This window comes from Arachis hypogaea, chromosome 10 (genome assembly GCF_003086295.3).
Source record: "Arachis hypogaea cultivar Tifrunner chromosome 10, arahy.Tifrunner.gnm2.J5K5, whole genome shotgun sequence".
Taxonomy (NCBI): domain Eukaryota; kingdom Viridiplantae; phylum Streptophyta; class Magnoliopsida; order Fabales; family Fabaceae; genus Arachis; species Arachis hypogaea.
Genome location: NC_092045.1, coordinates 14,297,720 through 14,321,018, shown reverse-complemented (window position 1 = coordinate 14,321,018; position 23,299 = coordinate 14,297,720). Strand labels below are relative to the sequence as shown.

Here is a 23,299-nt window from a genome sequence, read left to right as displayed (position 1 = left end):
AAGATTAGCCAATATATGGCTAATCCATATTAAGAACACTGTATGACAGTGAAAAGGGTCTTAAGATATCTTGTTGCTTCTGCTGATTTAACTCCCCAATTTCTTAAATCTATCGATTTACGCTTAACTGTATTTTTAGATTCTGATTGTGCAGTTGACTTGGATGATAGGAAGTCCATTTCAGGTTATTGCGTCTATTATGGTCCCAATCTAGTTTTATGGAAATGCAGCAAACAAACCACAGTTAGTCGCAGTGAGGTAAAGCTTAGAGCACTTGTAGCAGTATTTTCTAGCTCATTTGGATTCAAAGTTTGAAATTTGGATCATCTAAATTTTGAATTTTCACTTTAGAAGATAAAGTGAGATCTCTCATCCTTGAATGATTTCTTTCTCACACTTTCTCTTGGTCCTACCTATGAAATAAATGGTGAGAAAAGTGAAATTCAAAATTTAGAGGATTCAAATCCCAAAGTTTGCTAGTTGAACTCCACTAGCCGTGTCTTACTGCACCAACTGTTTTTTGTGACATGTCAGCAGCTCTCTTGGCTTATAACCCAATTTTACATAATGGCATTAAGCATTTTGAGTTGAATCTATATTTTGTTCATGACCGGTTGATAAAAGGCCTGGTGGCTGTAAGTCATGTCCCCACAATAGAATAGATTGTAAACATATTGACTAAACCACTGTCAACTATACTCTTTGAGAAGTTTAAGGACAAAGATTGGCATTAATGACTTCCTGAGTTTATGGGAGAATGTAAAGATAACAAAGAGTAGTTATATTCTATTAGGAAGTTAGTTATAACTGTCCCTATTATTGGTAGATATAAGTTGAGTCAGTGCTATATATATAGACATAGTTGTATCAGTAATTCATTCAATACGGTATTCATTTTCACATTACAGTATAGCACTTTCTTTTCCCTTTTATTCTCTCTTTGTCATCACTCTTATACAGATAAATGCTTTTACTTGTTATCCCTAATTAATTTGTAAATATCATGAACTTAACCCTTCCTTAAACAAATTTGAATTAAGAATTCGGCAGAAAATCCAAGTGGTTAACAAAATAACTATTTTTTGATAGTCCTATATAAAATTATGTATTAGAAATTGAAATAAAGAAAAAGGGAGGATTAAAAATCTAGGGTTATCCTGCGACTCTTCAAAAAAATGAATTGGTTCTTAGTTCGTTCCGCCATCCCTCCCGTCAAATGAATCTTAGGTATTTACGGTTTTCGTCGTTCCCATCGCTTCTCGATTGATGATTAGGTCTGGAATTCTACAATGGAGTCTCGCAAATACAATTCCAAATTATATATATATATATATTTCTTTTTTCTTGATTATATATATATATATATATATATATATATATATATATATATATATATATATATTTATTTATCTGGGGGTCTACGAATGAGAAGAAGAAGCCCCATCTTGTTAAGTGATCATGATGCTTTGCTGCTGATAGTCAAACTAAGCACAATTGTAAAAATATTTTGCCAATGAGAAACAAAAAATGAAAAATTTGGTTCAGAGAAATTTATTTAACCAGTGTAAGGCTCCAATATAAACTTTTAAAGTGTAATCACAAATTCGAAAAAACTATAAAACTATAGGACTAACAAAATAATTTAATCTAAAATAAATAAAAATATTATAATTTAGATATGGCAAAATTTAACGACGTTGCATCATCGTATATTTAACAAACATGGATATTATAATTATTTTATCATAATTGAAAACTGAGAAAAAGAAACAAATAAGTTGAATTTACCCGAACTTAACCCCAACACATCTGATGAGTTTAAATTTGCACTCAAATTCAACTCACAAGTTCATGAATTCAATTTATCAAATGGTTAACAAGTTCAAACTGTCTTGATTCATGTTCAGCCGTATTTGTGGTGCAACTACATATATAAAATATACTTTCAATTAATAAACTAAATAGACATATATTTGTATTATATTTCAATTAAATGTTAACTAGTTAAAACTTTAGAAAATTTGAATATTCTTTCACTAAATATACATATATTTGTATTATATATAAAATATACTTTCAATTAATAAACCTCGGCCCTTTTTTTGTTTTAAAAAAAGTGCTAATATAATTTCATCTTTTTATATAGTTAAATAAATTTAAAACTGATTTTATTTTGAAGCTATTTTGTTTACAATTTTAAAAAACTGGCAATTTTTGTTTTTTAAAAAACAAAATTAGTTATTTTATACAAGAATATATCATTGTATAAAATGGTTATAAAACAAGTACAATAATGTTCAAGATAGCATTTTCCATAAATCTTTATTTGCTAATTTTTCCAATGGTTTAAGTTTTTTTTTTATTTTGGGATTATTATTGCATTCAACCCCACTTAAAAACAAAAATACTAAATAAGTAAGTTATTTTTATAATTAAGTTTATTTAAAGTTTTTCCTTCTTAGGTCTCTTTCTTTTTTTTTTTCAATTAAATTTTTTTATTATTAATTTTTAAATTACTGAACTAACTTAGTTAGAATTGTTTATCAAAATAACTTAGTCATATAGTGTTACTGTAAAGAAAATTTGAAAAAGTCTAATGTTTAATTATATATTCGCCCAAACTTTAAATATGGATCCTCCATTAATATAATCAAAGAAATTAATGCCTTGATCCATCATATAATTGAGCATTCATTAACTGGGAATTGCTATTTGACAAATGACAACTGACAAGTGCCCCCTTGAATTTGGTTCAGTAATAGTTTAAGTTGGGGAACGGTCAATGAGTCAACTTGATTAGAATGCCAATATCTCGATTTCATAGAAAATCTATACCATTGTCCAATCAAAGGGTTCTAACTTTCATTTTCATGTTAATCAAAACTTAACTGATTTTTAGGTATAGAAAGAAACGAAACACAAGTGAGGTCCAACTACAATAGTTTAGTCTCATTGGCACAAATCTTGCAATCTCTAGGTATAGAAAGGAATGAAATTTTAAACTAAACCTTCTTTCGGCACCTACTCCAAAATATTCGCACTTATATTAGTTTACTGCAAATCACCTAAATAGCATGGAAGCGAGCAGGAGTGGAAGAACATACTTGAAAATTGGAATCCGAGATGTAAAAGGATTATTTCGAACTATTTTTAGGTAATCACTAAATTTTGAGGGTAAAATTTTTTATTTGGTGGGGAGAATGTAAGAACCGCGACTAATTAACCGTTTAATTAAATAATTAATATTGCCCAAATTAGGTTCCGAAAATTTAGGATGAGAATTAGAAAATATAAATATGATTTTTGGACTCAGTAGATTTTTTTGAGTCGGAAAGTGTATTTTCTACAAAAAACCCGAGTAAAATCGCGAACCGGCAACCAAACCGGCCAAATCGGTTTAAGTCTGTCCGGTACCATGCAAGAATAATTAAAAACAGTAGAAAACCTCAGGAAAATATTAGAAATTGAAAACCGGGCATTAATTTTAAAGGTCTGGCCCAAAGTTGGGCCAAACGGACTAAAAACGCTAACGAATTGGACCGGGCCCAAATTGAGCCTAAGCCCAACATATAAATACACTTAAATGAGCTTCATTTAGCTCATTCATCACCAAACTCTCACACACACCAGCTGAAAGGAAGAGCGGGAGAAGAGAGAAGAAACACTATTAACATTTCACTTCGATCCGCCATATCTCGAGTTACGGTGCTCTAATTCACGTGCCGTCAGCAGCTACGCGAAGCTCTTACCGAGCCTGTTAATTCTATTCCACTTGTGTAGGTAAGATTTTGAATTTTTCCTTTCTTCCTGCTGCCCTAAGAATTTCAAGTTTGGTGGGTGTTGGCCTTGAGAAAAATTTGTGTTTTGGTTATTTAGGTGCTAATCATTAGTAAGAAAATGTTGGGTTCTATCCCAAATTTCAGTGAATAAGGTAAGGTTTCTTAAGAATCCTTGTAAATTGATTAATTATGAGTGTTAGGTCTTGATTTATATGAAATGTATGATGTTAGTTTGAATATTGGAGTTTGTTGGAATTGCTTTGGACATTTGGGAGCCTTTGGAATTGAGTTGGTAGCTTGTTGGTGAATTGAAGCTTGTTGAAGTTCAATTTTGGGTTTTTGGCATATTAAAAATCGGTCAAGGTATGGTTTTGGTTTTTTCTATGTAATATATAATATTTCTGGACACTTAGACTAGTGACCCATAGGATAGGTTTGGATTGATATAGTTGTTAAATTTGGTTGGTTGATGATGTATTATGAATTGATGTGGTTGATGTTGTTAAATAATATTGTTGATGTATGATGTATGATGAATTTGGATGAATAATATTATTGATGTTGTCAAATAATGTTGATTATTGATATTGAGAATGAACGAGGTTGATGTTGAAGATTGATAGTGATATAGTGTTGTTGATGAGTTTATTGGATGAGAAGGGGTTTAGTGTGAAATTATGGATAATTGGGAGTTGATAATTATATGATATGAGTAGTGGATTATGATACAAATGGTAAAAATCTGATGTGGGATGGAGTTGATATGGTTTTGGTTGTCAAATTAGGAAATTGAGAAACTTGTGAAATTTTGGTAAAAATGGATTTTTGGTGAACTTTGACGGATCATAACTTGAGTCTCAGATTTCAAAATTTGTTGAAATTTGCTTTAAATTAAAGTTCACTGAAAATCTTTAAATAGATATAAAGTTTGTAGGAAATGGATTTTTGTAGAGAAAGTTATGATCATTCAAAGTTTAGTATCAAAATCTGAATTCTGTGCATGCTGCAGAATTTGTGATTTCTGGTTTGTGTGCGCACACACAGCCTTGTGTGCACGCACAACCCTGTGAGTTTTTGAACCTGTGCGCTCGTATATACAGGGGAAGAATTGCTGTTGAGAGCACTAGCACGACCTATGCGCACACACAACCAACAAAGTTTTGCAAGCTGTGCGCACACGTTAGAAGGTGCATTTTGTTGAGGGCGTTTGCACGCCTTGTGCGAGCGAACAGAATTGAAAAATTTTACACTTGTGCATACACACACCTCTATGCGTACGCAATCATTTTTAAAATCCTCCTGGGCGTGCGCACGCACACCCCTGTGCGTACACACATGCCCTGTTTTTCAACTAAAATCTTGTTTTTAACTATTTCGCCTTCCTAGCAAGCTTGTAAACTTCTGTGACACCTATTTAAGACTTTTTGGCTTGTTTTTGGATGTTAAAACATAGAGAATGTCTTAGGTGGAATTATTTGGTATTACCTTGAAAAGTTAGAGAATAGAGGCTTAAGTTTCTGGTGTACTGAAGATGGGTTTGGTGGAGTGAAAAAGAAGAATAGTATATTAATTAAGAAACTGACAAACTAATGAGTTCGGAATGGAAATTATGAATTGACAGTGGTTGAGATTAGTCGAGGACCCAGAGTTGCAATGACGAATCATTGATATATTGAAATAATGAATTTTTGAAATAACCACTGCTGTAACATTTTTAAATTGAGATTGTTGAGACGCTATGGGTCTGACAGGGACGGTGGTTGGATCCCGCCTGCGGTGGCGGCATAAGGGCGGTGGTTCGTCCTGCTTGCATTGAGATGTGAGGTCCGTGGCAAGAGTATCCTGCTCGCATCCCTTCAGATCACTAGAGTGTGCAGGCACAAAATCCTAGACGGTGTTTTGAGCACCATATCTCGGGGGTTTCCATTATGATTCCGAAGGGCGACATCTCCATGGTGATGTATCGGGTTGGCAGTTTGGTGCACAAAATTGTGATCTCAATGGCGCCAACAGCTTCGTACACACAATTGTAATATCACTCTTCTTCACAACTTCGCACAACTAACCAGCAAGTGCACTGGGTCGTCCAAGTAATAAACCTTACGTGAGTAATGGTCGATCCCACAGAGATTGTCGGCTTGAAGCAAGCTATGGTCACCTTGTAAATCTCAGTCAGTTAGATTCAAATGGGTTATGGAGTTTTGATAATTAAAAGATAAATGAAACATAAAATAAAGATAGAGATACTTATGTAATTCATTGGTGGGAATTTCAGATAAGTGTATGGAGATGCCTCATTCCTTTTGAATCTCTGCTTTTCTACTGCCTTCATCCAATCCTTCATACTCCTTTCTATGGCAAGTTGTATGTAGAGTGTCACCGTTGTCAATGACTACTTCCCATCCTCTCAGTGAAAAAGGTCCTCTACGGTTTCCTGCATGGCTAATCAGCTGTTGGTTCTCGATCGTGTGGGAATAGGATTTACTATCCTTTTGCGTCTGTTACCACGCCTTACAGTCGCGAGTTTGAAGCTCGTCACAGTCATCCCATCCTGGATCCTACTCGGAATACCACAGACAAGGTTTAGACTTTTCGGATCTCAAGAATGCTGCCAATGGATTCTAGCTTATACCACGAAGACTCTGATCTCACGGAATGGAAGGCTCGGTTGTCAGGCGAGGCAACCATGCGTCGTGGACCAGGAATCCATGAGATACACACTCTAGCTTTCGCAGGTAGAACGGAAGTGTTTGTCAGGCACACGTTCATAAGTGAGAATGGTGATGAGTGTCATGGATCATCACATTCATAAGGTTGAAGTGCAAATGGATATCTTAGAATAAGAATAAGCATGAATTGAATAGAAAACAGTAGTAATTGCATTAATACTCGAGGAACAGCAGAGCTCCACACCCTTAATCTATGGTGTGTAGAAATTCCACCGTTGAAAATACATAAGAACAAGGTCTAGGCATGGCCGAATGGCCAGCCTCCCCAAATGACATATGAATTCGAAAATAGGGAAAAAGACCCCTAGTACAATAGTAAAAAGTTCTATTTATACTAAACTAGTTACTAGGGTTACAGAATTAAGTAAATGATGCAGAAATCCACTTTCGGGCCGACTTGGTGTGTGCTTGGGCTGAGCATTGAAGCTTTCACGTGTAGAAATCTTTCTTGGAGTTGAACGCCAGTTTGTAACTTGTTTCTGGCGTTTAACGCCAGAATAGGGCAGAAAGCTGGCGTTAAACGCCAGTTTGCATCGTCTAAACTCGGACAAAGTATGGACTATTATATATTGCTGAAAAGCCCTGGATGTCTACTTTCCAACGCAATTGAGAGCGCGCCATTGGGACTCATGTAGCTCCAAAAATTCCATTTCGAGTACAGGGAGGTCAGAATCTAATAACATCAGCAGTCCTTTGTCAGCCTCTGAATCAGATTTTTGCTCAGGTCCTTCTATTTCAGCTAGAAAATACCTGAAATCACAAAAAAACACACAAACTCATAGTAAAGTCCAGAAATGTGAATTTTGCTTAAAAACTAATAAAAATATACTAAAAACTAATTAAAACATACTAAAAACTATGTAAAAACAATGCCAAAAAGCGTATAAATTATCCGCTCATCACAACACCAATCTTAAATTGTTGCTTGTCCCCAAGCAACTGAAAACAAAATAGGATAAAAAGAAGAGAATATACAATAAATCCCACAATATCAATGAAACTTAGTCCCAATTAGATGAGCGGGGCTAGTAGCTTTTGCCTCTGAACAGTTTTGGCATCTCACTTTATCCTTTAAAATTCAGAATGATTGGCATCTATAGGAACTCAGAATTTCAGATAGTGTTATTGATTCTCCTAGTTCAGTATGTTGATTCTTGAACACAGTTATCTTATGAGTCTTGGCCGTGGCCCTAAGCACTTTGTTTTCCTGTATTACCACCGGATACATAAATGCCACAGACACATAACTGGGTGAACCTTTTCAGATTGTGACTTAGCTTTGCTAAAGTCCCCAGTTAGAGGTGTCCAGAGTTCTTAAGCACACTCTTTTTGCTTTGGATCACGACTTTAACCACTCAGTCTCAAGTTTTTCACTTGGACCTTCATGACACAAGCACATGGTTAGGGACAGCTTGATTTAGCCGCTTAGGCCTGGATTTTATTTCCTTGGGACCTCTTATCCATTAATGCTCAAAGCCTTGGATCCTTTTTATCCTTGCCTTTTGGTTTAAAGGGCTATTGGCTTTTTCTACTTGCTTTTTCTTTTTCTTTCTTTTTTTTTCGCAAATTTTTTTGCTACTTTTTTTTTCTTTTTCACTGCTTTTTCTTGCTTCAAGAATCAATTTCATGATTTTTCAGATTATCAATAACATTTCTCTTTGTTCATCATTCTTTCAAGAGCCAACAATTTTAACATTCATAAACAACAAGATCAAAAATATGCACGGTTCAAGCATTCATTCAGAAAACAAAAAGTATTGCCACCACATCAAAATAATTAAACTAATTTCAAGATAAAATTTGAAATCCAAGTACTTCTTGTTCTTTTGTATATTAAGCACATTTTTCATTTAAGAGAGGAGAATGATTCTTGGAATTATTCATAGCTTTAAGACATAGACACTAGACACTAATGATCATGTAATGAAAACACAAACATAAACAAACATGAAGCTCAAAAACCGAAAACAGAAAATAAATAGACAAGGAGATTAAGGAATGAGTCCACCTTAGTGTGGGTGGCATCTTCCTCTTGAAAATTCAATGGAATGCCTGAGCTCCTCTATGTCTCTTCCTTGCCTTTGTTGCTCCATCCCTAGTGATTTTGGTGCTCCTATCCTTAGTTGTTCCCAATAGTTGTGTGGAGGAAAATGTATCCCTTGAGGCATCTCAGGGATTTCTTGACTTGTTGAGGTCCATGAGTGGGCTCTCTTGTTTGCTCCATCCTTTTCTTAGTGATGGGCTTGTCCTCTTCAACGAGGATGTCTTTCTCTATGACAATTCCAGCTGAATTGCATAAGGATCACCTTTTTCTTGGCCACAACATCATAGAAGTGGTCTTGATGGACTTTTGAGATGAATCTTTCCATCTCCCATGACTCGGAGGTGGAAGCTTTTGCCTTCCCTTTCCTCTTTCTAGAGGTTTCTCCGGCCTTAGGTGCCATAAATGGTTATGGAAAAATAAAAAGCAATGCTTTTACCACACAAAACTTAAAAGGTTTGCTCGTCCTCGAGCAAAAGAAGAAAGAAAGAAGCGGAAGAAGAAGAGAATGGAGGAGATGGAGGGAGAGAGTGAAAGGTGGGGATCCTGTGGAGTTCACAAATCCTGAGGGGTCAAGGATTTATCATCCCTACTCCTTTTAGGCATGTAAACGCCCTTACAGTGCAATCCTGGTGTTTAACGCCAGATTGCTGCTTGTTTCTGGCGTTAAACGCCAGCTTTTATTCCTTTCCTAGCATTAAACGCCAGGTTGCAACCTGTTTTTGGCGTTTAACGCCAGATTGTTGCTTCTTTCTGGCGTTTAACGCCCAGAATGGTGTCAGACTGGGCGTTAAACGCCCGTTTTGCTACCCATACTGGCGTTTAAACGCCAGTAAGTTCTTCCTCCAGGGTGTGCTATTTTTAATGCTGTTTTTTATTTTTCTTGAATTTTTGTAATTTATTTTTGTGACTCCACATGATCATCAACCTAAAAAAAAAAGAAAATAACATGAAATAACATAGATAAATAAAAATTGGGTTGCCTCCCAATAAGCGCTTCTTTAATGTCAATAGCTTGACATTGGGCTCTCATGGAGCCTCACAGATATTCAGAGCATTGTTGGGATCTCCCAACACTAAACTTAGAGTTTGAATGTGGGGGTTCAACACCAAACTTAGAGTTTGGTTGTGGCCTCCCAACACCAAACTTAGAGTTTGGCTGTGGGGGCTTTGTTTGACTCTGTATTGAGAGAAGCTTTTCATGCTTCCTCTCCATGGTTGCAGAGGGAGATCCTTGAGTTTTGAACACAAGGTAATCCTCATTCAATTGAAGGACCAACTCTCCTCTATCCACATCAATCACAGCTTTTGTTGTGGCTAGGAAGGGTCTTCCAAGGATGATGGATTCATCCTCATCCCTCCTAGTGTCTAGGATTATGAAATCAGCAGGGATGTAAAGGCCTTTGACCTTTACTAGCACGTCCTCTACCTGTCCATAAGCTTTTTTCATGGATTTGTTTGTCATATCTAATGAGAATGTGGTAGCCTATACCTCAAAGATTCCCAGTTTCTCCATTACAGAGAGTGGCATTAAGTTTATGCCTGACCCCAGGTCACACAGAGCCTTCTCAAAGGTCATGGTGTCTATGATACAGGGAATTAGGAATTTACCAGGATCCTATTTCTTTTGAGATAAAGTGTGCTGAATGATGATTGGATTTTTTACGGTTTAGAATTTCACTAATGAAATCTCGTTGTAAAGTATAGTTTCTAAACCAAACAATAATCCTTTCATACAAAAAGTTGTTTGTCACAAGTACAAACCCCTAAAATTTATAAACCGAAGTATTCAAACCTCGGGTCGTTCTCCCTAGGAATTACAATAAAGTGTCTTGTTATTGGTTGTGATGTGTTTTGGGGTTTTGGATAAGAAGCATGAAAAGTAAATGGCAATGAAAATAAACTAACAACTATAAAAGCTCTTGGCAAGATATGAGAACTAGAAATCCTATCCTAGTTATCCTCCTCAATTGTGATGAGAATTGTTCATTGCTACCACTTAGTTAACCTCTAACCATGGAGGAAAGTCAAGTGGATGAATCAATTTGATTCCTCAAGTCCTAATCAACTCCCAAAGGAAAAACTAGCTTTAGAGGCATTCAAATCAATTAGCAACTTCTAATTATCAATCAACAAAGGAATTAGATAACTCAAGAGTCACTAATTACTCTACCTAGGCCAAGAGGAATAAAACCTACACTAAAATCCAACCAAGCATTTCATCAACACTTGGAAGGCATAAAAGAAAAGCATAGTAAATTGAGAACAAGAATAGAATCTAACAACAATTATTGCAAAGAATTAACAACAACAATCAAGGAAATCACAATTATCATGAATTACCTCAAATTGCATTATTGAAAAAAAACAAAGGAACAACAATCTATCCAAAACAAAATGAAGAATTACAATTATCAAAGCACATAACTAGAAAGAGGAAGAGGAGAAGATTAAGAATTGGCAAAGGAAAAGCGAATCAAAGCATGAATTAAACCTAGATCTAAGAAGAGAGATTAACCTAAACCTAATCCTAATTCTAGAGAGAAGTGAGAGCTTCTCTCTCTAAAAACTAACTCTAAACTAATCCTAATTATGCTATATGCTTCATAGATTCAATAATGATGCCTTCCCCTCAATCCTTGGCTTAAATAGCATCAGAAATGAGTTGGATTGGGCCCACAAGGCTTCTAAAATCGCTGGCCACGTTTTGCTTTAAGTGAACCAGGTGGCAGCAACGGTGCGTGCGCGTACTATGCGCGTGCGCGCCACCATACGTGTAGCAACTATGGCAAATCTTATATCATTTCGAAGCCCCGGATGTTAGCTTTCTAACCCAACTGGAACCGCATCATTTGGACCTCTGTAGCTCAAGTTATAGTCGTTTAAGTGCGAAGAGGTCGGCTTGACAGCTTTCCGGTTCTTTCATTTCTTCATGAGTTCTCCAACTTTTCATGTTTCTTTCTTCATTCCCTTGATCCAATCTTTGCCTCCTAAACCTTAAATCACTTAACAAACATATCAAGGCATCTAATGGAATCAAGGTGAATTAGATTTAGCTATTTTAAGTCCTAAAAAGCATGTTTTCACTCTTAAGCACAATTAAAGGAGAATATACAAAATCATGCTATTTCAATGGATAAATGTGGGTAAAAGGTCATAAAATCTCTTAAAATCAATACAAGATAAACCGTCAAAATGGGGTTTATCACTGAACCCAGGTATTCAGTTCATTAATGGGCAACGGAGGCTCATCCTCCCAAGTCTCATTACCAAATAGTTTGGCATTCAGCTTCATGATTGCTCCTAAATATTGGAAAACTTACCCTTCAAAAATATTTTCATCTTCTTCAGAAGATGAATAGTCATCAGAGCTCATGAATGGTTGATGAGCGGATAATTTGTACGCTTTTTGGCATTGTTTTTAGTATGATCTAGTTAGTTTTTAGTATATTTTTATTAGTTTTTAGTTAAAATTCACTTTTCTGGACTTTACTATGAGTTTGTGTGTTTTTCTGTGATTTCAGGTATTTTCTGGCTGAAATTGAGGGACCTGAGCAAAAATCTGATTCAGAGACTGAAAAGGACTGCAGATGCTGTTGGATTCTGACCTCCCTGCACTCGAAGTGGATTTTCTGGAGCTACAGAAGCCCAATTGGCGCGCTCTCAACGGCGTTGGAAAGTAGACATCCTGGGCTTTCCAGACATATATGATAGTCCATACTTTGCCCAAGATTTGATGGCCCAAACCGGCGTTCAAAGTCACCCTCAGAAATTCCAGCGTTAAACGCCGGAACTGGCACCAAAATGGGAGTTAAACGCCCAAACTGGCATAAAAGCTGGCGTTTAACTCCAAGAAGAGTCTCTACACGAAAATGCTTCATTGCTCAGCCCAAGCACACACCAAGTGGGCCCGGAAGTGGATTTTTATGTCTTTTACTCATCTCTGTACACCCTAGGCTACTAGTTTTCTATAAGTAAGACCTTTTACTATTGTATTGAGATATCTGGGTAGCTATCTTCATTTTTATGCTATCTTAGATCATTGGGAGGCTGGCCATTCGGCCATTCCTAGACCCTGTACTTATGTATTTTCAACGGTGGAGTTTCTACACACCATAGATTAAGGTGTGGAGCTCTGCTGTACCTCGAGTATTAATGCAATTACTATTGTTCTTCTATTCAATTCCGCTTGTTCTTGTTCTAAGATATCACTTGTTCTTTAACTTGATGAATGTGATGATCCGTGACACTCATCATCATTCTCACCTATGAACGTGTGACTGACAACCACCTCCGTTCTACCTTCGATTGGGTGAATATCTCTTGGATTCTTTAACCGGAATCTTCGTGGTATAGGCTAGAACTGATGGCGGCATTCAAGAGAATCCGGAAGGTCTAACCTTGTCTGTGGTATTCTGAGTAGGATTCAATGATTGAATGACTGTGACATGCTTCAAACTCCTGAGGGCGGGGCGTTAGTGACAGACGCAAAAGAATCACTGGATTCTATTCCGGCCTGATTGAGAACCGACAGATGGATAGCCGTGCCGTGACAGGGTGCGTTGAACATTTCCACTGAGAGGATGGGAGGTAGCCACTGACAACGGTGAAACCCTTGCTTAAGCTTGCCATGGAAAGGAGGAAGAAGGATTGGATGAAGACAGTAGGAAAGCAGAGAGACGGAAGGGAAGGCATCTTCATACGCTTATCTAAAATTCCTACCAATGAATTACATAAGTATCTCTATCTTTATCTTTATGTTTTATTCGCATATCACCATACCCATTTGAGTTTGCCTGACTAAGATTTACAAGGTGACCATAGCTTGCTTCATACCAACAATCTCTGTGGGATCGACCCTTACTCGCGTAAGGTTTATTACTTGGACGACCCAGTACACTTGCTGGTTAGTTGTGCGAAGTTGTGTTTATGCCATGGTATTGAACACCAAGTTTTTGGTTTCATTACCGGGGATTATTTGATTTGTGAAAAGTATTGATCACAATTTCGCATACCAAGTTTTTGGCGCCGTTGCCGGGGATTGTTGAGTTTGGACAACTAACGGTTCATCTTGTTGCTTAGATTAGGTATTTTTTTTTCGGAATTCTTGAAGATGAATTCTAGAGTTTCATGATGATTTGTTGAAGTCTGGCTGGCTGAGAGGCCATGTCTAATTTCATTGGACCGAGGTTTCAACTTATCATCACAAGAGCTTGTTGATTTCTATCAATCTTGCTGTTGGAGCAGTGATCTGCTAAGGCTTGGCTGGCCATTGGCCATGTCTAGTGTTTTGGACCGAAGCTTTCTTTGAAAGCTTGGCTGGCTGTGAAGCCATGTCTAATTCCTGGACCGGAGTCTTAGACTAAACATTGCATGATTCCTGGAATTCTCATTAAGAATTTTGATATCTTTTTCCACTTAATTTTCGAAAATCACACAAAAAAATTACAAAATTATAAAATCAAAAAAAAAATATATTTCTTGTTTGAGTCTAGTCTCATGTTAAGTTTGGTGTCAATTGCATGCATTCATTCATGTGTCTTAAGGATCTTCAAATAATTCTTGATGATTTCTTACTCTAATCTTTGAATTCTCTTGACTTGAGTGTTTATGTGTCTTATATGCATTCCTATTAGTGTCAGTAGTATACAAACTGCTAAGTTTGGTGTCTTGCACGCATTGTTATTTGATTTTAGTTGCATTTTGATTATTAAAAAAAATCCATAAATATTTTTAATTTGTGTCTTCTCAAGTCAATAATACAGAGAATTGAAGATTAAGAACATACAGCAGAGGAATTGCACAGAAAAAGCTGGGCATTCAAAACGCCCAGTGAAGAAGGACAGACTGGCGTTTAAACGCCAGCCAGGTACCTGGTTGGGCGTTTAACACCCAAAAAGGTAGTGTTTTGGGCGTTAAATGCCAGAATGTGCACCATTCTGGGCGTTTAACGCCAGGATGGCACAAGAGGGAAGATTCTGTTTTCAATGCAAATTTTTTTCAAGTTTTCAAAGTTTTTCAAAATCAAATCTTTTTCAAATCATATCTTTTCAATCATATGTTTTCAAAATTAATTTCTTTCCTTTTTCAAAAATACTTGCTATCAATTAATGGTTTGATTCAACATTTCAAGTATGTTGCCTTTTCTGTTGAGAAAGGTTTAATGTTTGAATCATATCTTTTCTTGTTAGGCAAGTTACTAATTTTCAAAATTAAATCTTTTTAAAAATGTTTTTCAAATCATATCTTCTCAATCACATCTTTTTAAAACCAATCATATCTCCTTAACCATATCTTTTTCAAAATAAGTTTTCAATCAAATCTTTTTGATTTCTAATTTCAAATTCTTTTTCAAAAATCACTTGATTTCTTTCCCACTTTTGTTTTCGAAAATTATCAATCAAAGTTTTTCAAAATGTTTTCAAAATCTTTTACTTGATTTTCGAAAAATTACTTCCCTTCTTCTCACATCCTTCTATTTATGGACTAACACTATCCCTTAATGCAAAATTCGAACTCCATCTTCTTTGATAAAGTTCGAATTTTCTACTTCTGCCTTCCATTTTTCTTTTCCTCTGACACCTCAAGGAATCTCTATACTGTGACATAGAGGATTCCATATTTCCTTGTTCTCTTCTCTTTCTTATGAGCAGGAGCAGAGACAAAAGCATTCTTGTTGAGGCTGACCCTGAACCTGAAAGGACCTTGAAGCGAAAGCTAAGAGAAGCTAAGGCACAATTCTCTGTAGAGGACCTAACTGAATTCTTCAAGGAAGAAGAACTCATGGCAGCCGAAAACAACAACAATGCTAGCAATGCAAGGAAGGTGCTGGGTGACTTTACTGCACCTACTCCCGACTTCTATGGGAGAAGCATCTCTATCCCTACCATTGGAGCAAACAACTTTGAGCTTAAGCCTCAATTAGTTTCTCTAATGCAACAGAATTGCAAGTTCCATGGACTTTCATTGGAAGATCCTCATTAGTTTTTAGCTGAATTCTTGCAAATCTGTGACACAGTCAAGACTAATGGGGTTGACCCTGAGGTCTACAGACTTATGCTATTCCCTTTTGCTGTAAGAGACAGAGCTAGGACATGGTTGGACTCTCAACCTAAAGAAAGCCTGGACTCTTGGGAAAAGCTAGTCAATGCCTTCTTGGCAAAGTTCTTTCCACCTCAAAAATTGAGTAAGCTTAGAGTGGAAGTCCAAACCTTCAGACAGAAGGAAGGAGAATCCCTCTATGAAGCTTGGGAAAGATACAAACAATTAATCAGAAAGTGTCCTTCTGATATGCTTTCTAAATGGATCATCATAAGGTATTTTCTATGATGGTCTCTCTGAACTGTCCAAGATGTCTTTGGATAGCTCTGCTGGAGGATCTCTTCATCTGAAGAAGACGCCTACAGAAGCTCAAGAGCTGATTGAAATGGTTGCAAACAACCAATTCATGTACACTTCTGAAAGAAATCCTGTGAACAATGGGACTAGTCAGAAGAAAGGAGTTCTTGAGATTGATACTCTGAATGCCATATTGGCTCAGAACAAAATATTGACCCAACAAGTCAATATGATTTCTCAAAGTCTGTCTGGAATGCAAAATTCACCAAGCAGTACTAAGGAAGCTTCATCTGAGGAAGAAGCTTATGATCCTGAGAACCCTTCAATGGAAGAGGTGAATTACATGGGAGAACCCTATGGAAACACCTATAATCCTTCATGGAGAAATCATCCAAATTTTTCATGGAAGGATCAACAGAGACCTCAACAAGGTTTCAACAATAATAATGGTGGAAGAAACAGGTTTAGCAATAGCAAGCCTTTTCCATCATCTTCTCAGCAACAGACAGAGAGTTCTAAGCAGAATACCTCTGACTTAGCAACCATGGTCTCTGATCTAATCAAAACCACTCAAAGTTTCATGACTGAAACAAGGTCCTCCATTAGAAACTTGGAGGCACAAGTGGGTCAGCTGAGCAAGAAAATTACTGAACTCCCTCCTAGTACTCTCCCAAGCAATACAGAAGAAAATCCAAAAGGAGAATGCAAGGCCATCAACATGGCCGAATTTTGGGAGGAAGAAGAGGCAGTGAACGCCACTGAGGAAGACCTCAATGGACGTCCACTGACCTCCAATGAGTTCCCCAATGAGGAACTATGGGAATCTGAGGCTCAAATTGAGACCATAGAGATTCCATTGGACTTACTTCTGCCATTCATGAGCTCTGATGAGTATTCTTCCTCTGAAGAGGATTAGTATGTCACTGAAGAGCAAGTTGCTAAATACCTTGGAGCAATCATGAAGTTGAATGACAAGTTATTTGGAAATGAGACTTGGGAGGATGAACCCCCTTTGCTCACCAAAGAATTGGATGACTTGTCTAGGCAGAAACTGCCTCAAAAGAGACAGGATCCTGGGAAGTTTTCAATACCTTGTACCATAGGCACCATGACCTTCAAGAAGGCCTTGTGTGACTTAGGGTCAAGTGTAAACCTCATGCCTCTCTCTGTAATGGAGAAGTTAGGAATCTTTGAGGTGCAAGCTGCAAAAATCTCACTAGAGATGGCAGACAATTCAAGAAAACAAGCCTATGGACTTGTAGAGGATGTTCTGGTAAAAGTTGAAGACCATTACATCCCTGCTGATTTTATAGTCCTAGAGACTGGGAAGTGCATGGATGAATCTATCATCCTTGGCAGACCTTTCCTAGCCACAGCAAAGGCTGTGATTGATGTTGATAGAGGAGAGTTGATCATTCAAGTGACTGAAGAATCCTTGGTGTTTAAGGCTCAAGGATATCCTTCTGTCATCATGGAGAGGGAGCATGAAGAGCTTCTCTCAAAACAGAGCCAAACAGAGCCCCCACAGTCAAACTCTAAGTTTGGTGTTGGGAGGCCACAACCAAACTCTAAGTTTGGTGTTGAACCCCCACATTCAAACTCTAAGTTTGGTGTTGGGAGGTTCCAACATAGCTCTGAGCATTTCTGAGGCTCCATGAGAGTCCTCTGTCAAGCTAATGACATTAAAGAAGCGCTTGTTGGGAGGCAACCCAATGTTTTATAATTAACTATTTTCTTTTGTTATTTTATGTTTTTTGTAGGTTGATGATCATGAGAAGTCACAAAATCAATGAAAAAAGCAAAAACAGAATGAAAAACAGAAAGAAAAACAGCACACCCTGGAGGAAGAACCCACTGGCGTTTAAACGCCAGTGAGGCTAGCTATTGGGCGTTTAACGCCCAGTCTGGCACCATTCTGGGCGTTTAACGCCAGAAAGGGGCACCAGACTGGCGTTAAACGCCAGAAAAGGGCAAGAAGCTGGCGTTAAACGCCAGAAATGGGCACCAGCCCGGCGTTTAACGCCAGAATTGGCACAAAACGAGATTTTGCTTGCCATTTGGTGCAGGGATGACTTTTCCTTGACACCTAAGGATCTGTGGACCCCACAGGATCCCTACCTACCCCACCACTCTCTCTCTTCTTCACCCATTCACCAATCACCTCAACACCTCTTCCCCAAAAACCCTTCACCTATCAAATCCCATCTTTCTCTTCACCACTCACATCCATCCTTCATAAAACCCCACCTACCTCACCATTCAAATTCAAACCACTTTCCCACCCAAACCCACCCTCAATTGACCGAACCCTACCCTTCCCCCACTCCTATATAAACCCTCCTTCACTCCTTCATTTTCACACAACCTAAACACTACTTCTTCCCCTTCTTGGCCGAAAACAAAAGCCATTCCCATCTCCTTCATTTCTTCTTCTTCTACTCTCTTCTTTCTTCTTTTGCTCGAGGACGAGCAAACATTTTAAGTTTGGTGTGGTAAAAGCATTGCTTTTTGTTTTTCCATAACCATTTATGGCATCCAAGGCCGGAGAAACCTCTAGAAAGAGGAAAGGGAAGGCAAAAGCTTCTACCTCCGAGTCATGGACTTTCCTCCACAAAACTATTGGGAGCAACTAAACACCTCCCTAGGAGAATTGAGTTCCAACATGGGACAACTAAGGGTGGAGCATCGAGAACACTCCATCATCCTCCATGAAATTAGAGAAGATCAAAGAATCATGAGAGAGGAGCAACAAAGACAAGGAAGGGACATTGAGGAGCTCAAACACTCCATAGGATCTTCAAGAAGAAGAACAAGCCGCCATCACTAAGGTGGACCCGTTCTTTAATTTCCTTGTTCTTTAATTCCTGTTTTTCGAAAATTATTGCTTATGTTTATCTATGTTTGTATCTTGTGATCATTAGTGTCTTAGTGTCTATGCCTTAAAGTTATGAATGTCCTATGAATCCATCACCTTTCTTAAATGAAAAATGTTCTTAATTGAAAAAGAAAAGAATTGCATGAATTTTAAATTTTATAACAGTTTAATTATTTTGATGTGGTGGCAATACTTTTGTTTTCTGAATGTATGCTTAAACAGTGCATATGTCTTTTGAATTTGTGGTTCATGAATGTTGGCTCTTGAAAGAATGATGAAAAAGGAGACATGTTACTGAGGATCTGAAAAATCATTAAAATGATTCTTGAAGCAAGAAAAAGCAATGAAAAAAAAATTATATTCGAAAAAAAAAAGAGAAAAAAAAAGAAAGAAAAAGAAAAGAAATAAGGTTGTGATCCAAGGCAAAGAGAGTGTGCTTAAGAACCCTGGACACCTCTAATTGGGGACTCTAGCAAAGCTGAGTCACAATCTGAAAAGGTTCACCCAATTATGTGTCTGTGGCATGTATGTATCCGGTGGTAATACTGGAAGACAGAGTGCTTTGGGCCACGGCCAAGACTCAATAAGTAGCTATGTTCAAGAATCATCATACTTAACTAGGAGAATCAATAACACTATCTGGATTCTGAGTTCCTAAAGAAGCCAACCATTCTGAATTTCAAAGGATAGAGTGAGATGCCAAAACTGTTCAGAGGCAAAAAGCTAAAAGCCCCGCTCATCTAATTGATACTGATCTTCATAGATGTTTTTGGAATTCATTGCATATTCTCTTCTTTTTATCCTATTTTGATTTTCAGTTGCTTGAGGACAAGCAACAATTTAAGTTTGGTGTTGTGATGAGCGGATAATTTGTACGCTTTTTGGCATTGTTTTTAGTATGATCTAGTTAGTTTTTAGTATATTTTTATTAGTTTTTAGTTAAAATTCACTTTTCTGGACTTTACTATGAGTTTGTATGTTTTTCTGTGATTTCAGGTATTTTCTAGCTGAAATTGAGGGACCTGAGCAAAAATCTGATTCAGAGACTGAAAAGGACTGCAGATGCTGTTGGATTCTGACCTCCCTGCACTCGAAGTGGATTTTCTGGAGCTACAGAAGCGCAATTGGCGCGCTCTCAACGGCGTTGGAAAGTAGACATCCTGGGCTTTCCAGCAATATATGATAGTCCATACTTTGCCCAAGATTTGGTAGCCCAAACCGGCGTTCAAAGTCACCCTCAGAAATTCCAGCGTTAAACGCCGAAACTGGCACCAAAATGGGAGTTAAACGCCCAAACTGGCATAAAAGCTGGCGTTTAACTCCAAGAAGAGTCTCTACACGAAAATGCTTCATTGCTCAGCCCAAGCACACACCAAGTGGGCCCGAAAGTGGATTTTTATGTCTTTTACTCATCTCTGTACACCCTAGGCTACTAGTTTTCTATAAGTAAGACCTTTTACTATTGTATTGAGATATCTGGGTAGCTATCTTCATTTTTATGCTATCTTAGATCATTGGGAGGCTGGCCATTCGGCCATTCCTAGACCCTGTACTTATGTATTTTCAACGGTGGAGTTTCTACACACCATAGATTAAGGTGTGGAGCTCTGCTGTACCTCGAGTATTAATGCAATTACTATTGTTCTTCTATTCAATTCCGCTTGTTCTTGTTCTAAGATATCACTTGTTCTTTAACTTGATGAATGTGATGATCCGTGACACTCATCATCATTCTCACCTATGAACGTGTGACTGACAACCACCTCCGTTCTACCTTCGATTGGGTGAATATCTCTTGGATTCTTTAACCGGAATCTTCGTGGTATAGGCTAGAACTGATGGCGGCATTCAAGAGAATCCGGAAGGTCTAACCTTGTCTGTGGTATTCTGAGTAGGATTCAATGATTGAATGACTGTGACGTGCTTCAAACTCCTGAGGGCGGGGCGTTAGTGACAAACGCAAAAGAATCACTGGATTCTATTCTGGCCTGATTGAGAACCGACAGATGGATAGCCGTGCCGTGACAGGGTGCGTTGAACATTTCCACTGAGAGGATGGGAGGTAGCCACTGACAACGGTGAAACCCTTGCTTAAGCTTGCCATGGAAAGGAGGAAGAAGGATTGGATGAAGACAGTAGGAAAGCAGAGAGACGGAAGGGAAGGCATCTTCATACGCTTATCTGAAATTCCTACCAATGAATTACATAAGTATCTCTATCTTTATCTTTATGTTTTATTCGCATATCACCATACCCATTTGAGTTTGCCTGACTAAGATTTACAAGGTGACCATAGCTTGCTTCATACCAACAATCTCTGTGGGATCGACCCTTACTCGCGTAAGGTTTATTACTTGCACGACCCAGTACACTTGATGGTTAGTTGTGCGAAGTTGTGTTTATGCCATGGTATTGAACACCAAGTTTTTGGTTTCATTACCGGGGATTATTTGATTTGTGAAAAGTATTGATCACAATTTCGCATACCAATGGTAAAAGGAGGCTTAATGGAATCTCTATGGTCCGTAGGTGAGCCTCAGATTCCTTAGATTCCTCAATTGGAAACTCCTTTTTGTCCAGAGGACGTCCCAAGAGGTCTTCCTCACTGGGATTCACGTCCTTTCCACTCTCTCCAGGTTCGGCCATGTTGCTCACAGTTATGGCCTTGCACTCTCTTTTGGGATTCTCTTCTGTATTGCTTGGGAGAGTACTAGGAGGAGTTTCAGTGACTCTTTTACTCAGCTGGCCCACTTGTGCCTCCAAATTTCTAATGGAGGACTTTATTTCATTCATGAAACTTAGAATGGCCTTAGATAGATCAGAGACTATGTTTGCTAAGCTAGAGGGACTCTGCTCAGAATTCTCTGTCTGTTGCTGAGAAGATGATGGAAAAGGTTTGCTGTTGCTAAACTTGTTTCTTCTACCATTATTAAAGCCTTGTTGAGGCTTTTGTTGATCCTTCTATGAGAAATTTGGATGATTTCTCCATGAGGGATTATAGGTATTTCCATAGGCTACACCCATATAATTCACCTCTGCCATTGCAGGGTTCTCAAGATCATAGGCTTTTTCTTCAGGAGATGCCTCTTTAGTACTGTTGGATGTATTTTGCAATCCATTCAGACTCTGAGAAATCATGTTGACTTGCTAAGTCAACATTTTGTTCTGAGCCAATATGGCATTCAGAGCATCAATTTCAAAAACTCCCTTCCTCTGAGGCATCCCATTACTCACAGGATTCCTTTCAGAAGTGTATATGAACTGGTTATTTGCAACCATGTCAATGAGTTCTTGAGCTTCTGCAGGCATTTTCTTTAGGTGAATAGATCCACCTACAGAATGGTCCAATGACATCTTAGACAATTCAAATAGACCATCATAGAATATATCCAGGATGGTCCATTCTAAAAGCATGTCAGAAGGACACTTTTTGATCAGTTTCTTGTATCTCTCCCAAGCTTCATAGAGGGATTCACATTCTTTCTGTCTGAAGGTTTGAACATCCACTCTAAGCTTGCTAAGCTTTTGAGGAGGAAAGAACTTGGCTAAAAAAGTCGTGACCAGCTTATCCCAAGAGTTCAGGCTATCTTTAGGTTAAGAGTCCAACCATACTCTAGCTCTATCTCTTACAGCAAAAGGGAAAAGCATAAGTCTGTAGACCTTGGGATCAACCCCATTGGTCTTAACAGTATCATAGATCTGCAAGAATTCAGTTAAGAACTGAAAAGGATCTTCTGATGGAAGTCCATAAAACTTGCAATTCTGTTGCATCAGAGAAATTAATTGAGGCTTTAGCTCAAAATTATTTGCTCTAATGGTAGGGATTGAGATGCTTCTTCCATGTAAGTTGGAATTTGGTGCAGTAAAGTCACCAAGCATCTTCCTTGCATTGTTGTTGGGTTCGGCCATGTCTCCTTCTTTTTCGAGATTTTCTGTAAGGTTCTCTTTAGAGTGTTGTGTTTTAGCTGCTCTTAGCTTCCTCTTCAGAGTCCTTTCAGGTTCAAGATCTGCTTCAACAAGAATGTCCTTGTCCTTGCTCCTACTCATATGAAAAAGAAGAGAATAGAAAAGAAGAGAAATTCTCTATGTCACAGTATAGAGATTCCTTTATGTGAGTAGAAGAAGAAAAATTCGAACACAGAGAGAGAAGAGAAGAGGGTTCGAATTATGAGTAGAGAAAAAGTGTTAGTAGATAAATAAATAAATAGAAGGAGATGAGAGAGAGAGAGGGAGAGAATTCGAATATTAAAAGAAGTGAGAGGAGAAATATTTTTGTTTTTATTTTATTTATGATGTTAGTTTCAAAAATTAGGAGAAGAAATAAAATTAAAATTAAAATCTAAAACAATTAGTTAATTAAAAAGAATTTTGAAAAAGGTGAGGAATTTTTGAAAATTAGAGAGAGAAAAGTAGTTAGGTGGTTTTGAAAAAGATAAGAAATAGTAAAACAAACAAAAAAAGTCAATTAGTTAGTTGAAAAATATTTGAAAATCAATTTTGAAAAGATAGGAAGTTAGAAAAGATTTTAAAATTGATT

General features: G+C 37.6%; 2 non-coding genes across 2 annotated transcripts; one reads left to right on the top strand and one right to left on the bottom strand.

The window, feature by feature from the left end:
* Nucleotides 1-15,737: 15,737 nt before the first annotated feature.
* Nucleotides 15,738-15,845, bottom strand: LOC112719213 (small nucleolar RNA R71). The gene has a single exon (XR_003161524.1). It is a non-coding gene; the product is annotated as a small nucleolar RNA R71 (small nucleolar RNA).
* A 6,325-nt stretch (nt 15,846-22,170) lies between these two features.
* On the top strand, nt 22,171-22,278 carry LOC112719422 (small nucleolar RNA R71). Its single transcript, XR_003161725.1, has one exon. It is a non-coding gene; the product is annotated as a small nucleolar RNA R71 (small nucleolar RNA).
* The last annotated feature ends 1,021 nt before the right edge of the window (nt 22,279-23,299 follow it).